The sequence below is a fragment of the Rhinatrema bivittatum genome, chromosome 4, assembly GCF_901001135.1.
Source record: "Rhinatrema bivittatum chromosome 4, aRhiBiv1.1, whole genome shotgun sequence".
Classification (NCBI taxonomy): Eukaryota; Metazoa; Chordata; class Amphibia; order Gymnophiona; family Rhinatrematidae; genus Rhinatrema; species Rhinatrema bivittatum.
In genome coordinates, this window is record NC_042618.1 from 475,502,744 (window position 1) to 475,518,244 (window position 15,501).

General features: G+C 42.6%; 1 protein-coding gene across 5 annotated transcripts in view; it reads right to left on the reverse strand.

The window, feature by feature from the left end:
* DYRK4 (dual specificity tyrosine phosphorylation regulated kinase 4) overlaps window positions 1-15,501 on the reverse strand; it is a 246,022-nt gene that overhangs the window by 77,988 nt on the left and 152,533 nt on the right. The window lies entirely within an intron of this gene.

Here is a 15,501-nt window from a genome sequence, read left to right on the forward strand (position 1 = left end):
TGAATTTCTTCTACATTGCATAATACCACACACGAAGAGAAAGGCAAAAATTAGAGAAGTTTTTACCTCTTCGCCTAATATTTTCCTTCGACAGATACGAATCGAGGATGCCTTCGGAAGAGCTTTGCACCTTAACCCGGAAGGAGGAACCATGGGCGAACCCTCCGGAGAGCAGCCGAAGGACGCCATGGTTGAAGAAATATCCCTCAGTCCCGGAGCGCCAACGAAGCCTACCCCGTCACTCGGACACCCAGGAGGAGAGGGGAGAGATCAAACATCAAATTTGCCGCAAGAACATGCGACCCCAAGGACTTCAATTACCCTGAGAAGTAAAGATGGTTCCCCACCTACTTCAGAGAGCCCGATATCCCAGGGCTCCGAGGGTTTGAGAGAGTTGGGGTAAGACGCCCATCAGAGGTAGGAGGAAAAGACTCTGAAATAAAAGTAATTGTCAGTACTTCTCTCGATATGCCGGCTAAAATGACTTTAGAGGAGATATGGAAGGTCTTAACCACGATGAATAAAGCTTTAAATGATCTAACTCTACTGATGAAAGAAAATATAAGCAAAGTTCAGAATGTGGAAAATAGAATGTTGGTGCTGGAAACAGTGAAAGCTTAAAGAAGTACAAAGTAACTTGATAAGATCTGATAATTCTACATTAAAGAGAATGGAATATTTAGACAACGAATCAAGAAGACCAAATTTGAGATTTCTGAACTTTCCTCAGATAAGATGGATTTTTTCAAAGAAGCTTTTTAAAAGTTATCTGGTTATCATCTTAGGATATTCTGAGGCAATTGTTCCGGTGATTACTGAAATATTTTATTTGCCTATTAAAGGGAAAGATAAAGAAAAGTCGGATAATCTGACTGATATTCTGGAAAAATCTTACGAGACAAAGATAGAGACAAGGGCAACCTTGTTAGTGTCCTTTATGTCAACGACAAATAGGGACACCATACTTCGACTATCTTTCCGTAATCAAAAACAATTATTCTACGGTCAACAAATAAGAGTTTTCCCGGATATTACAAAGTTAATGCAAGAAAAGAGAAAACTTTTTCTATCAATGAAGAATGAAGTAACTAAATGCAAAAAGGGCAAAGCTATAGTTAAGATTTCCATGTAAATGTATCTTAGTTCTTCAAAATACCAGATATATCTTTGCTGAACCTGAGCAATTACGATTGTATTGAGAGTCTCACTCCCAAATTTAACTCCGAATGGTGGTTGGTGAAATAGAAGGTGCAATGCCACAGTGCTGTATAATAATAGATAAATGTTTTTCTTTTCTTAATTATCTGCTCTATATATTCTTGATCTCCCAAGTTTTCCTATAATTTTTGGGTAACAAGATTATTACCTATATGATTTGTATTTAGCTTGATAGTTTTTTCCATATTTTTCTGGAACATAGTTTCACTGTTATATTGTTAAAAGCTCAATAAAAATAAAAAAATAAATGTGCCCCATGCTAACTTCATGGAATGTCCCCTAGTCTTTCTATTATCCGTAAGTGTAAATAACCAATTCACAACTACTCATTCAAGACCTCTCATGATTTTAAACACCTCTATCATATCCCCCTCAGCCGTCTCTTCTCCAAGCTGAACAGTCCTAACCTCTTCAGCTTTTCCTCATAAGGGGAGCTGTTCCATTCCCTTTATCATTTTGCTCACCCTGCTCTGTGCTATATATTATAATACAGTTGTCTCTTACTTTCTGTGCTATATATTATAAAACAGGTGTCTCTTACTTTCTGTGCTATATATTATAATACAGGTGTCTCTTATGGGCTATGCTATACATTATAATACAGGTGTCTCTTACTTTCTGTGCTGTGTATTATAATATAGGTGTCTCCTACTTTCTGTGCTATATATTATAATACAGGTGTCTCTTACTGTCTGTGCTATAAATTATAATACAGGTGTCTCTTACTTTCTGTGCTGTGTATTATAATACAGGTGTCTCTTACTTTCTGCGCTATAAATTATAATACAGGTGTCTCTTACTTTCTGCGCTATATATTATAATACAGGTGTCTCTTACTTTCTGCGCTGTGTATTATAATACAGGTGTCTCTTACTTTCTGCGCTATAAATTATAATACAGGTGTCTCTTACTTTCTGCGCTATATATTATAATACAGGTGTCTCTTACTTTCTGCGCTGTGTATTATAATACAGGTGTCTCTTACTTTCTGTGCTGTGTATTATAATACAGGTGTCTCTTACTTCTGTGCTATGTATTATAATACAGGTTGTCTCTTACTTTCTGTGCTATAAATTATAATACAGGTGTCTCTTACTTTCTGTGCTATATATTATAATAAAGGTGTCTCTTACTTTCTGTGCTGTGTATTATAATACAGGTGTCTCTTACTTTCTGTGCTATATATTATAATAAAGGTGTCTCTTACTTTCTGTGCTGTGTATTATAATACAGGTGTCTCTTACTTTCTGTGCTATAAATTATAATACAGGTGTCTCTTACTTTCTGTGCTGTGTATTATAATACAGGTGTCTCTTACTTTCTGTGCTATAAATTATAATACAGGTTGTCTCTTACTTTCTGTGCTGTGTATTATAATACAGGTGTCTCTTACTTTCTGTGCTATATATTATAATACAGGTGTCTCTTAGTTTCTGCGCTGTGTATTATAATACAGGTGTCTCTTATGGGCTGTTCTATATATTGTAAAAGAGGTGTCTCATGGGTTGTGCTACATATTAAAATATAGGTATCTCTTATGGGCTGTGCTATATATTATATTATATATATTATATATATATATATTATATAGCAGGCCTTCCCAGCAGAAGTCTCCCAGCTCCTTCCCCGCCCCCCCCCATTTTATTATTTTATTTCATTTATTTTCTCCCCTTTTTAGCGTCCCTAGTTTTCCTCACTGTATTATTAGTTTGTTTATGGTTATCTCTCCATAGTGCTCTTTTGTACTATTTTTACATTATTTTTGATAATCTATATCTACAGTTATTTGCTCCCTCCCCCTTTTGCCCTGTTCACTGTATTTCTCTTAGTTCTTTGTAAACCGATATGATGTGCCTACGAATGTCAGTATAAAAAAGTTGTTAAATAAATAAATAAATAAATAATGAATAAATAAGGTGTCTCTTATTGACTGTGCTATACATTATAATACAGGTGTCTCTTATGGGCTATGCTTTACATTATAATACAGGTGTCTCTTATAGGCTGTGTTGTATATTATAATAGAGGTGCCTCATATGGGCTTTGTTATATCATACAGGTGTTTCTTAAGGCCTGTGCTATATCTAGTAATACAGGTGTCTCTTATGGGCTTTGCTATATATTACAATACAGGTGTCTCTTATGGGCTGTATTATATAATACAGATGTCTCTAATGGGCTGTGCTACACGTTATAATACAGTTGTCGCTTATGGGCTGTGTTATATATTGTAATACAGGTGTCTCTTATGGGTTGTGCTATACATTATAATACAGGTGTCTCTTATGGGCTATGCTATACATTATAATACAGGTGTCTCTTATGGGCTATGCTATACATTATAATACAGGTGTCTCTTATAGGCTGTGCTGTATATTATAATAGAGGTGCCTCATATGGGCTGTGTTATATCATACAGGTGTTTCTTAAGGCCTGTGCTATATCTAGTAATACAGATGTCTCTTATGGGCTTTGCTATATATTACAATACAGGTGTCTCTTATGGGCTGTATTATATAATACAGATGTCTCTAATGGGCTGTGCTACACGTTATAATACAGTTGTCGCTTATGGGCTGTGTTATATATTGTAATACAGGTGTCTCTTATGGGTTGTGCTATATATTATAATAGAGGTGTCTTTTATGGGATATGCTATATATTATAATACATGCGTCTTTTTTTTTAAATTTATACTTTATTCGTTTTTCAAACAATTTAACATTGTAAAAAATCAAGAAAATATTTTTGTTTAGAAAAAGAAAACAACAAGATATAAAGAATCCTTATTGCCGTAAATACCTCAAAAATATTTAGTCCTCATTATGGGAGGATTTTTCAAAATATAATATTAGGGAAAACTGTAATCTTAATTTACAGAAAAAAGGAGAAAATATACTTGCTTTGCAGTTTAATATCTTAGCCTTGTCCTTTATCTACCAGAAAGGACTCCCAAGTGGGAGGGGTCTTGATAGATAAATGTATTCTTCTGATGGACTACTGAACATTTACAAGGGAATTGTAGATAGAACGTTGCCCCTAATGACAACACTCTAGGCTTTAAAGCCAAAAATTGTTTCTGCCTTAGTTGTGTCACCCGAACTACGTCGGGAAATATTTGGATCCTCTGTCCACAGAACATATAATCTGTATTAGCAAAATATTTTTATAAGACCTGATTTTTAGCCATCTCTCTACAAAAAGTAACTAAAAGGGTTGCCCCTTGTGGTATATCATCAAGGGATGATTCCAGAAATGAAGTTAAGGCCTGGAATTATCAAAATGCACTAAATATCATCGCCTGCGAAGGAAAAAGGGGTGTGTTTTATGGTAATAGGCAGTTTATTGCAATTATACTGTTGCGACCGTCACTTCCCGATGGCTTCACTCCGCCTACCTTTCCTTTTCTGCGGCTCCTCCTGCTCTTTACGGACGTCTGGCTGCCGTCCTCTCCGGCGTCCCCAGACCGGCTTGGGCGCTGCCTGCTGCCATGGCCTACAGGTACCTTAGCCTCAATTTGACTGGACCACCTTGGAACTCTCCCGCTGGGGCCCAAGCTGTCATGGCAATTGCCTTAAGGAGGTTTCTCCTGTCCTCTGCATACCTACAACTCCAGTGATGTCAGGACTGCCGCCTCAATATGCATCATTTGGTGATGTGTTCTCTAAAGAAGCTGCTGACATCCTTCCTCCACATAGACCTTATGACTGTGCCATAAGGCTGAAACCGAACACTGAACCTCCTAAAGGTCGTGTCTATCCACTCTCTGTAATAGAGAATAAGGCTATGTCCGAGTATATCGAGGAGAATTTACAGAAAGGATTCATTAGACCATCAAAGTCTCCAGCCAGAGCAGGCTTCTTCTTTGTGGGGAAGAAGGACGGTACTTTACGTCCTTGTATGGACTATCGAGGTCTGAATGAGATCACGATCAAAGACCGATATCCCCTGCCGTTAATCTCAGAGCTGTTCGACTGGCTTCATGGTGCCAAGATATTCTCGAAACTTGACCTGAAGGGAGCCTATAACTGAGTTCGCATTCACAGTGGCGACGAATGGAAAACAGCCTTCAACACTCGAGATGGTCATTTCGAGTACTTAGCAATGCCCTTCGGCCTGTGGAACGCACGAACCACATCTTGCGGGACCTGTTGTTCAAGAGTGTCGTAGTGTACCTAGATGACATCCTGATATTTTCTCAGGACTTGTCTACTCATCTAGAGGATGTCAAATAAGTACTACGAAGACTTCGAGAACATCGGCTTTATGCCAAGCTATCCAAGTGCGAATTCCATAAGGACTCTGTGCCTTTTCTTGGCTATATTGTGTCTAAAGATGGCTTCCAAATGGATCCCCAAAAATTAGAGAGTATTAAAAATTGTTCCTAACCTACCAGCCTGAAGGCCCTGAGATGATTTTTGGGGTTCACTAATTACCATAGAAGCTTTATAAAGAATTATTCTTCTTTAACTGTGCCCTTAACTGCAATGACCCGGAAAGGGGCCAATGCTTCTAAAAGGTCTGCGGAGGCCATTTCCGCGTTTGAGGATTTAAAGACTGCTTTTTCCACCGAACCATGCCTGCATCATCCAGACCCCAACAAGCCATTCATCGTGGAGGTCGATGCTTCTGATGTCAGTGTGGGGGCTGTATTAAGCCAAATCGGAGACTCCAAATCCTTACGTCCCTGCTCCTTCTTCTCGCGACGCTTCTCTCTGGCAGAGAAGAACTATGGGAATCGGAGATAAAGAGCTCCTGGCTATTAAGTTGGCATTCGAGGAATGGCAGCCTTGGTTCGAAGGCGCTCAACATCAAATTACCATGTTTACGGACCATAAGAATCTAGAGTATCTCCGCCATGCGCAATGTCTTAACTATAGTCAAGCCAGATGGTCCTTATTTTTTAACCATTTTGACTTTGTGCTCAAATATCGCCCCGGAGACAAGAATATCAGAGCTGATGCCCTGTCACGCTCCTTTCTCTCGGAGGATGTTCCAGAAGAACCTCAGCATATTATCGACCCAAAGCACATAGTCTTGGATCGAGGATCACAGTCCACGACAAGATTCTGGAAGGCTTTGTGCAAGCTTTTCGACATCTCTCTAGATTATACATCAGCCTATCATCCTCAATCAAATGGCCAAACAGAACGGATGAATAGGACTCTGAAACAGTTCACTCCGGCCTATGTGAGTTGCCGTCAGAATAACTGGACCGAATTGTTACCATGGGCCATTAATTCTCATCCAGCATCACCCACTGGATCAACACCTTTTGAAGTGGTATATGGACGTTCACCATCACCGCCACTTCCACTGAAGCTCTCAGTGACGTCCCCAGTAGCTCAATCCACTGCTGATATCCATCAATTATGGACTCAGACGAAAGAAATGCTACTCAAAGCGAGTGATCGAGCCAAAAGGTTTTATGACGCTCACCATTCCAAAGCGCCTGTCTTTCAACCTGGTGACAAAGTCTGGCTATCCACTAAGCACCTTAGACTGAAGTTACCCTCCACTCGATTTGCTCCTCGCTATGTTGGACCATTTCCAATCCTCTGACATCTTGGCAACATCACTTACAGTCTGAAGCTACCACCTGGATTAAACATCCACAATGCTTTCCATGTTTCACTTTTGAAACCACTCATTCTCAGTGAGTTCTATTCCAAGCCTCAGGAACCAACTCCCATCAATTCAGAAGATGACCTAGAATACAAGGTCGAAGCCGTCCTTGATGTCCGAAGACAAGGGGAATACTTTCTTTCATGGGAAGGTTTTGGCCCTGAAGAAAATTCTTGGGAGCCTCTGGCTAATATCCTTGACAAAGAAATGCTCCATCAGTTTCATCTCTCGCATCCTTGGAAACCAAAACCTGGTACCCGCAGAGGAGACCGCCCTTTGAAGGGGGGTACTGTGGCAGCCGTCAGTTCCCGACGGCTTCACTCTGCCTACCTTTCCTTTTCTGTGGCTCCTCCTGCTCTTCACGGACGTCTGGCTGCCGCGGCATCTGCCTGCCATCCTCTCCGGCATCCCCGGACCGGCTTGGGCGCTGCCTCCCGCCAGGTACCTTAGGGCGCACGCGCTGTGCGCCCCTCATTCTTATTTCCTCATTGGCGCGTTCCTCAGGGGCATTCCCCTGTGATGACATCATGCTGCCCGGATATTTAAGCCTACAGTTTATTGCTAGCCATTGAGTTAGCAAGGGGATTCTTATGGATGGGATTCACTCTCTGTACCCAGCTACTTTGCCTCTCCATCTTCCATTGTACTCTTTCTGCTAAACGGGGTACCCGCTCCTTGGGGGCCTCCTTTGCTTCTTTCAGGTCGCTATCAGGTAACCGGTACTTGCTCCTCGAGGGCCCATGTTCCCTGACCCGCTGCCTGCATCTATCTCCTCTTCTACTTGGAAGAATTTGCTGCAGACACCATCAGTGAGGACTACTATCATCCACTCCTCAGAGCTGTCTCCCTGGAACCAGTTACTCGCTCCTCGAGGGCCTGCCTCCGTTCCAGCGCCAGTGCCATCTCCTACATGGAACCGTTGTGTGAGTACTTTGCCAACAAGTCTCCCTGCTCCCAGGGATCTGGTACTTGCTCCTCGAGGGCCAGCTCTCCCTATCTCGGGGTTTCTACTTATTTAGGACTCTGTGAATGTCCTATTGTACTCATTCTCTCAGTTCTCTCCACTACAGCACTGCTACCGGAGGAACCCCTGTTCCAGTGCTTGGGGAATACTAGTCCAGATGGGCTACATCTTCTACTCACTACTGCCACCTCTGGTGGCTTCTCAAACTGTCTAAGTAAAGATAAATCTGTGCTTGTGTGTCCAAGAGCTGAGCCTGTCCTGTGGCCCCTCACGGGACTACCCCCGTGGGTATGGTCAGCTGCCACAGTATCCAAGGGTCCACCCAAACCTCATTAATTATAACATATACCTATGAGGTATTTCCTACCTACAACCACTGGGGGGATGAGAGAGAGAGAGAGAGAGAGAAAGAGAGAGAGAGAGAGAGGTGAGGTGAGGTTTAGGTATTAGTGTAGGGGTTAGGGGCCACTTTGTACGAACAGAACAGTGCTCTCTAGTGAAGATTTGATGACCCTCGGAGTGAGGAAACTCACCCAAAGATGAGATTTGTGCAATATTCTCTCAACCTAGTAGGTTGAATGTCAAAGTGGCCCCTAACCCCTACACTAATACCTAAACCTCACCTCGAGTTACTAGGTGGGCCTCCCATAGAGATATAAATAGCTATCTAGGGTTAGGACACTATGGCTAGGTGCTCTCTCTTTCTCTCTCTCCTAGGTTGACACTCACATCCTCCTCTTTTTCCGATTTGCATCACACCATACGATATGGTGCTACTGCATCCGTTAAGGGCTTATCGCAAGCGTTAACAGGGCTTTTTGGATGCGATAAGCCCTTAACTCGTGCGAAAACGCCTTAGCGCATTTTGATAAATGAGGGGGTAAATTAGGAGAATGCTGGACAAGGTCCATAGCCTCTTGTCCAACTTGGGTCCTTAATCTGCATTTTGGAATATAGTGGGGTAGGTTTTCGGGGGGTACGCGCGGATACGCGCGTACCCCCCGAAAACCTACCCCAAACCCCCCCTGCGCGCGCCGAGCCTATTTTGCATAGGCTCGGCGGCGCGCGCAAGCCCCGGGACGCGCGTAAGTCCCGGGGCTTGCATGGGGAGGCGTGGCGGGGGGGCGTGTCAGGGGAGCATGGCGGTTGTGACACGGCGTTTTGGGGGCGTGGCGCGGGTGACGCGACGTTTCGGGGGCGGCGCCGCGGGCGTGGTTTCGGCCCGGGGGCATTACGGGGGCGTGGCCGTGCCCTCCGGAACAGCCCCCGGGTCGGGTGATGGCGGGCCAGCAGCCCACTGGCGCGCGCAGATTTACGTCTGCCTCCAGCAGGCGTAAATCCGGCAATAAAGGTGGGGGGGGGGGTTTAGTTAGGGCTGGGGGGTGGATTCGGGAGGGAAAGGGAGGGGAAGGTGGGAGGAGGGCGAAAGAAAGTTCCCTCCAAGGCCGTTCCGATTTCGGAGCGGCCTCGGAGGGAACGGAGGCGGGCTGCGCGGCTCGGCGCACGCAAGGCTGCCCAAAATTGGCAGCCTTGCGCACGCCAATCCTGGATTTTAATGGATACGCGCGGCTAAGCATGTATCTATTGAAATCCCGCGTACTCTTGTTCGCACCTGGTGCGCGAACAAGAGTACGCGTTCGTGCTAAATTATAAAATCTACCCCAGTATATCTTTGATATGCTTGCCTCATCAATTGTTGAATATATTATAATATAGGTGTATCTTATGGGCTGTGCTATATTCTATAATATAGGTGTCTCTTATGGGCTGTGCTATATATTGTTTATACAATGTGTATTTGCTCAGGATAGAGAAATGATATTAAAAGCTTTTTTCCGCAATAGGAAATCACTTTTTCTGGGTCAGTCCATATGGATTTTCCCAGATATTACACGTTCCACTCAGGAACGGAGGAAAAAGTTTCTTTTGATGAGAGACGAAGTAGTAAGTATGGGAGCTAAGTTTAGTCTTAAGTTCCCATGCCAATGCTTAGGGGTAGATTTTCAAATACCGCGAATAGGTGTACTTTTGTTGGCGCTCCAGGCGCCAACAAAAGTACGCTGGATTTCAGTAGATACGTGCGTAGCCGCACGTATCCGCTGAAATCCGGGATCGGCGCGCGCAAGGCTATTGATTTCGTATAGCCGGCGCGCGCCGAGCCGCGCAGCCTACCCCCGTTCCCTCCGAGGCCGCTCCGAAATCGGAGCGGCCTCGGAGGGAACTTTCTTTTGCCCTCCCCTCACCTTCCCCTCCCTTCCCCTACCTAACCCACCCGCCCGGCCCTGTCTAAACCCCCCCCCCTTACCTTTGTTGGGGGATTTATGCCTCCCGGAGGGAGAAGTAAATCCCCGCACGCCAGCAGGCCGCTAGCGCGCCGGGACGCGATCTGGGGGCGGGTCCGGAGGGCGCTGCCACGCCCCCGGGCCGCCCCTGGCCGTAGCCACTCCCCCGGGCCCGCCCCCGGAACGCTCCCGACACGCCCCGAAAACGCCGCGCGGTTCGGGCCTGCCCCCCGACACGCCCCCTCCGAAAACCCCGGGACTTAAGCGAGTCCCGGGGCTCTGCGCGCGCCGGTAGGCCTATGTAAAATAGGTCTACCGGCGCGCAGGGCCCTGCTCGCCTAAATCCGCCCGGATTTGGGCGGATTTAGGCGAGCAGGGCTCTTAAAATCCGCCCCTTAGTGAATAGACAGGGTGTTAAAAATGTATACTTTGAACCTGACCAATTACGTAATTTTTTGGACTCTAGACCCTTGTGAACTCAATTAGAAATTATCTTGATTACGGTATAAGCAAAGATAGGTGACACCATTATCTCTGGTCCTATTTATTTCCATTAGAATAATTGTATATGATTTCCTTAAATTATGCTCAATAGGTATTGTCTCTCATTGCATTAATATTACATAGTAACTATGCAGAGTAGGCAGAAATTTTTTCTTTGTATTAATTTTCCTCTTACTTGTGCCATGTATGGTTAATTTGATATGCTGATGCTGCAAATTTACTTGTATTTTTCCTAAAACAATGTACCTGATTTGTTGGTCAAAATTCTATAAATAAATAATTAAAAAAAAAAAAACCCTTTTCTATACCGTCATTAAGTTAGGTACCATCATAACGGTTTACAAGAAGGCACCAATATTAATATTAGAGGGAGGGGGGAGAGAGTGAGGGGAGGGGGAAGGGGGAAGTGAGAGGGAGGGGGGAGAGAGTGAGGGGAGGGGGGAGGAGGGAGAATGAGGAGGAGGGAGTGGGAAGGAAATGGACCGAAACATTTTTTTTTTTAATGTAGCCCGTTGTTACGGGCTTAACGGCTAGTATATTATAATACAGGTGTATTTTATGGGATGTGCTATATATTATAATAGAGGTGTCTCTTATGGGCTGTGCTATACATTATAATTTAGGTCTCGCTTATGGGCTATGCTATATATTATAATACAGGTGTCTTTTATTGGCTGTGCTATATATTATAATATTGGTGTCTCTTTTGGGCTCTGTTATATAATACAGGGGTCTCTTATGGGCTGTGCTATATATTGAAATACAGGTGTGTCTTATGGGCTGTGCTATATATTATAATACAGGTGTCTCTTATGGACTGTGCTAAATATTATAATACAGGTATCTCTTATGGGCTGTGCTATATATTATAATACTGGTGTATCTTTTGGGCTATGCTAAGTATTATAATACAGGTGTATCTTATGGGCTGTGATTTATATTATAATAGAGGTGTCTCTTATGGGCTGCGCTATATATTATAATAGAGGTGTCACTTATGGGCTGCGCTATATATTGTAATACAGGTGTCTCTTATGGGCTATACTATATAATATAATACAGGTGTCTCTTATGCACTATGTTATATAATACAGATGTCTCTTATGGGCTGTGCTGTACATTATAAGTCAGGTCTCGCTTATGGGCTGTGTTATATATTGTAATACAAGTGTCTCTTATGGGTTGTGCTATATATTATAATACAGGTGTCTCTTATGGACTGCGCTATATATTGTAATACAGGTGTCTTTTATGGGCTATACTATATATTGTAATAGAGATGTCTCTTATAGGCTGTACTATATATTATAATACCGGTGATTTTATGGCCTGTGCTATATACTATAATATAGGTGTCTCTATTGGGCTATGCTATATATTATAATACACGTCTGTTATGAGCTGTATTATATAATACAAGTGCTTCTTATGGGCTGTGCTATTATTATAATACAGGTTTATCTTATGGGCTGTGCTATATATTGTAGTACAGGTGTCTCTTATGGGCAGTGCTATATATTATAATACAGATGTATCTTATGGGCTGTGCTATATTCTATAATATAGGTGTCCCTTTTGGGCTGTGCTATATATTTTAATAGAGGTGCCTTTTATTGGCTGTGCTATATATTATAATACAGCGGTCTCTTATGGCTGTTTTATATAATACAGGTGTCTCTTATGGGCTGTTTTATATACTATAATACAGGTGTTTCTGAGGGGCTATGCTAAATATTATAATACTGGTGTCTCTTATGGGCTCTGTCATATAATACAGGAGTCTTGTATGGGCTGTCCTATACATTGTAATACAGGTGTCTCTTATGGGCTGTGCTATATATTATAATACTGGTGTCTCTTATGGGCTGTGTTATATCATACAGATGTCTCTTATGGGCTGTGCTATATATTTTAACACAGGTGTCTTTCATTGGCTGTGCTATATATTATAACTAGCCGTTAAGCCCGTAACAGGCTACATTAAAAAAAATGTTCGGTCCATTTCCTTCCCCCTCATTCTCCCGCCCCCTCCCACCTCCCCCTCATTCCCCCTCATTCTCCTCTCCCCCTCATTCTCCTCTCCCCCTCATTCTCCCTTCCACCTCATTCTCCCTCCCCCTCCTCTCCCTTCCACCTCCCCCTCATTCTCCCTTTCCCCTTCCCCTCATTCTCCCTCCCTCTCATTCTCCCTTACCTCCCCATCCCTCTCATTCTCCCTTGCACCTCCCCCTCCCCCCTCATTCTCCCTTCTCCCTCCCCCTCCCCCTCCCCCCTCATTCTCTCTTCCACCTCCCCCTCCCCCCTCATTCTCCCTTCCACCTCTCCCTTCCACTTCCCACTCCCCTCCCCCACTCTCCCTCCCACCTCTATTCTCCCTCCCACTCCTTCTCACCTCACTCTCTCCTCCCTCCCCCTCCCCTCAGTCACTTCCCTCCTCTCCCAGCTCATTCACAACCCCTTCGGATGGCGCGCGCGCACCACCGGCACTACTGTTCCTCGCCGCCGCTGCTACGGGTCACCGCCGCCGCTACGGGTCCTCCCAGCGCCATTTTTGTCAACAGGCAAACTCTGGCCGACGTGCTCACCCGCGCATGCGCGGTAGAGCTGCTCTCTACTACGCATTTGCGGGCCGTCAGTCAGAGCCCATTTATAAGGTAGACTGGTGTATCTTTTGGGCTGTGCTATGTATTATAATACAAATGTTTCTTATGAGCTGTGCTATATATTGTAATACAGGTGTCTCTTAGGGTTTGTGCTTTAAATTTTACTAGAGGTGTCTCTTATGGGTTGTGGTATATATTGTAATAGAGATGTCTCTTTTGGGCTGTGCTATATATTATAATAGAAGTGTCTCTTATCGGCTGTGCTATATATTATAAAACTGGTGTCTCTTATGGGGTCTGTTATATAATACAGGTGTCTCTTATGGGCTGTGCTATATATTGTAATACAGGTGTCTCTTATGGGCTATACTATATTTTATAATACAGGTGTCTCTTATGGACTGTGCTATATATTATAATACTGGTGTCTCTTATGGGGTCTGTTATATAATACAGGTGTCTCTTATGGGCTGTGCTATATATTGTAATACAGGTGTCTCTTATGGACTGTGCTAGCTGTGCTATATATTATAATACTGGTGTCTCTTATGGGGTCTGTTATATAATACAGGTGTCTCTTATGGGCTATACTATATTTTATAATACAGGTGTCTCTTATGGACTGTGCTAGCTGTGCTATATATTATAATACTGGTGTATCTTTTGGGCTATGCTCTATATTATAATACACATGTATCTTATGGGCTGTGTTTTATATTATAATAGAGGTGTCTCTTATGGGTTGCGGTACATATTTAATACAGATGTATCTTATGGGCTGTGCTATGTATTGTAACACAGGTATATCATTTGGGCTGTGTTGTAGAATACAGGTGTCTTTTATTGGCTGTGCTATATATTATAATACAGGTGTCTCTTATGGGCTGTGCTATATATTGTAATAGTGGTGAGTCTTATGGGCTGTGCTATATATTGTAATACAGGTGTCTCTTATGGGCTATACTATATTTTATAATACAGGTGTCTCTTATGGGCTGTGCTATATATTATAATACTGGTGTATCTTTTGGGCTATGCTCTATATTATAATACACGTGTATCTTATATGCTGTGTTTTATATTATAACAGAGGTGTCTCTTATGGATTGCGGTATATATTTAATACAGGTGTATCTTATGGGCTGCGCTATATATTATAATAGAGGTGTTTCTTATGGACTGCGCTATATATTGTAATACAGGTGTCTCTTATGGGCTGTGTTATACATTATAATACAGGTGTCTTTTATTGGCTGTGTTATATATTGTAATAGAGGTGTGTCTTATAGGCTGTGCTACATATTGTAATAGAGGTGTCTCTTATGGGCTGTGTTATATATTATAATATTGCTGTCTCCTATGGGCTATGCTATATATTATAATACAGGTGTATCTTATGGGCTGTGCTATAGACTATAATATAGATGTCTCTTATGGGCTGTGCTATATATTGTAACACAGGTGTATCATTTGGGCTGTGTTATAAAATACAGGTCTCTTTTGTGGGCTGCACTATATATTACAATACAAGTGCCTCTTATGCGCTGTGCTAGTTATAATAATACAGGTTTATCTTATGGACTGTGCTGTATATTGTAATGCAGGTGTCTCTTATGGGCTGTGCTATATATTATAATACAGGTGTCTCTTATGAGCTATGCTATGTATTATAATAGAGGTGTATCTTATGGGCTGTGTTATATAATACAGGTGTCTCTTATGGGCTCTGCTATATATTATAATACAGGTGTATCTTATGGGCTGTGCTATATACTATAACATAGGTATCTCTTATAGGCTGTGCTCTATATTAAAATATAGGTTTCTCTTATGGGCTTTGCTATATGTATTGTAATAGAGGTGTATCTTATTGGCTGTTTTATGTATTTTCCACCTTTGGTTCCATTGTGAACCACTAATGCCGGTAAAAAAAGTTTTAACTAAATAAATAAATATACTATAATACAGGTTTCTCTTATGGGCTGTGCTATATCTATCTTCTATATAAATAAAAATGTTAAATAGTTTGTACGTCATCGCTAATCTCGCCAACCGCTTAACCTAATGCGTTCAAATTTGCACACAACATTCTCTTCCCATATGGGAAGGATCTTATACACTTACATTACATATAGGTCACACCTGTGACAGGTAATACAAGTTTAAAAATTGCTTACACAAAACAGCGACATCTGGTGGCCGTTAGTGCAAGTGCAACCTCTTACACCTTTCACACACACTCACACACCACACCCCACCCCCACACAGGGCTATTGTCTTTCATTCACACTCCCTCATAACACAC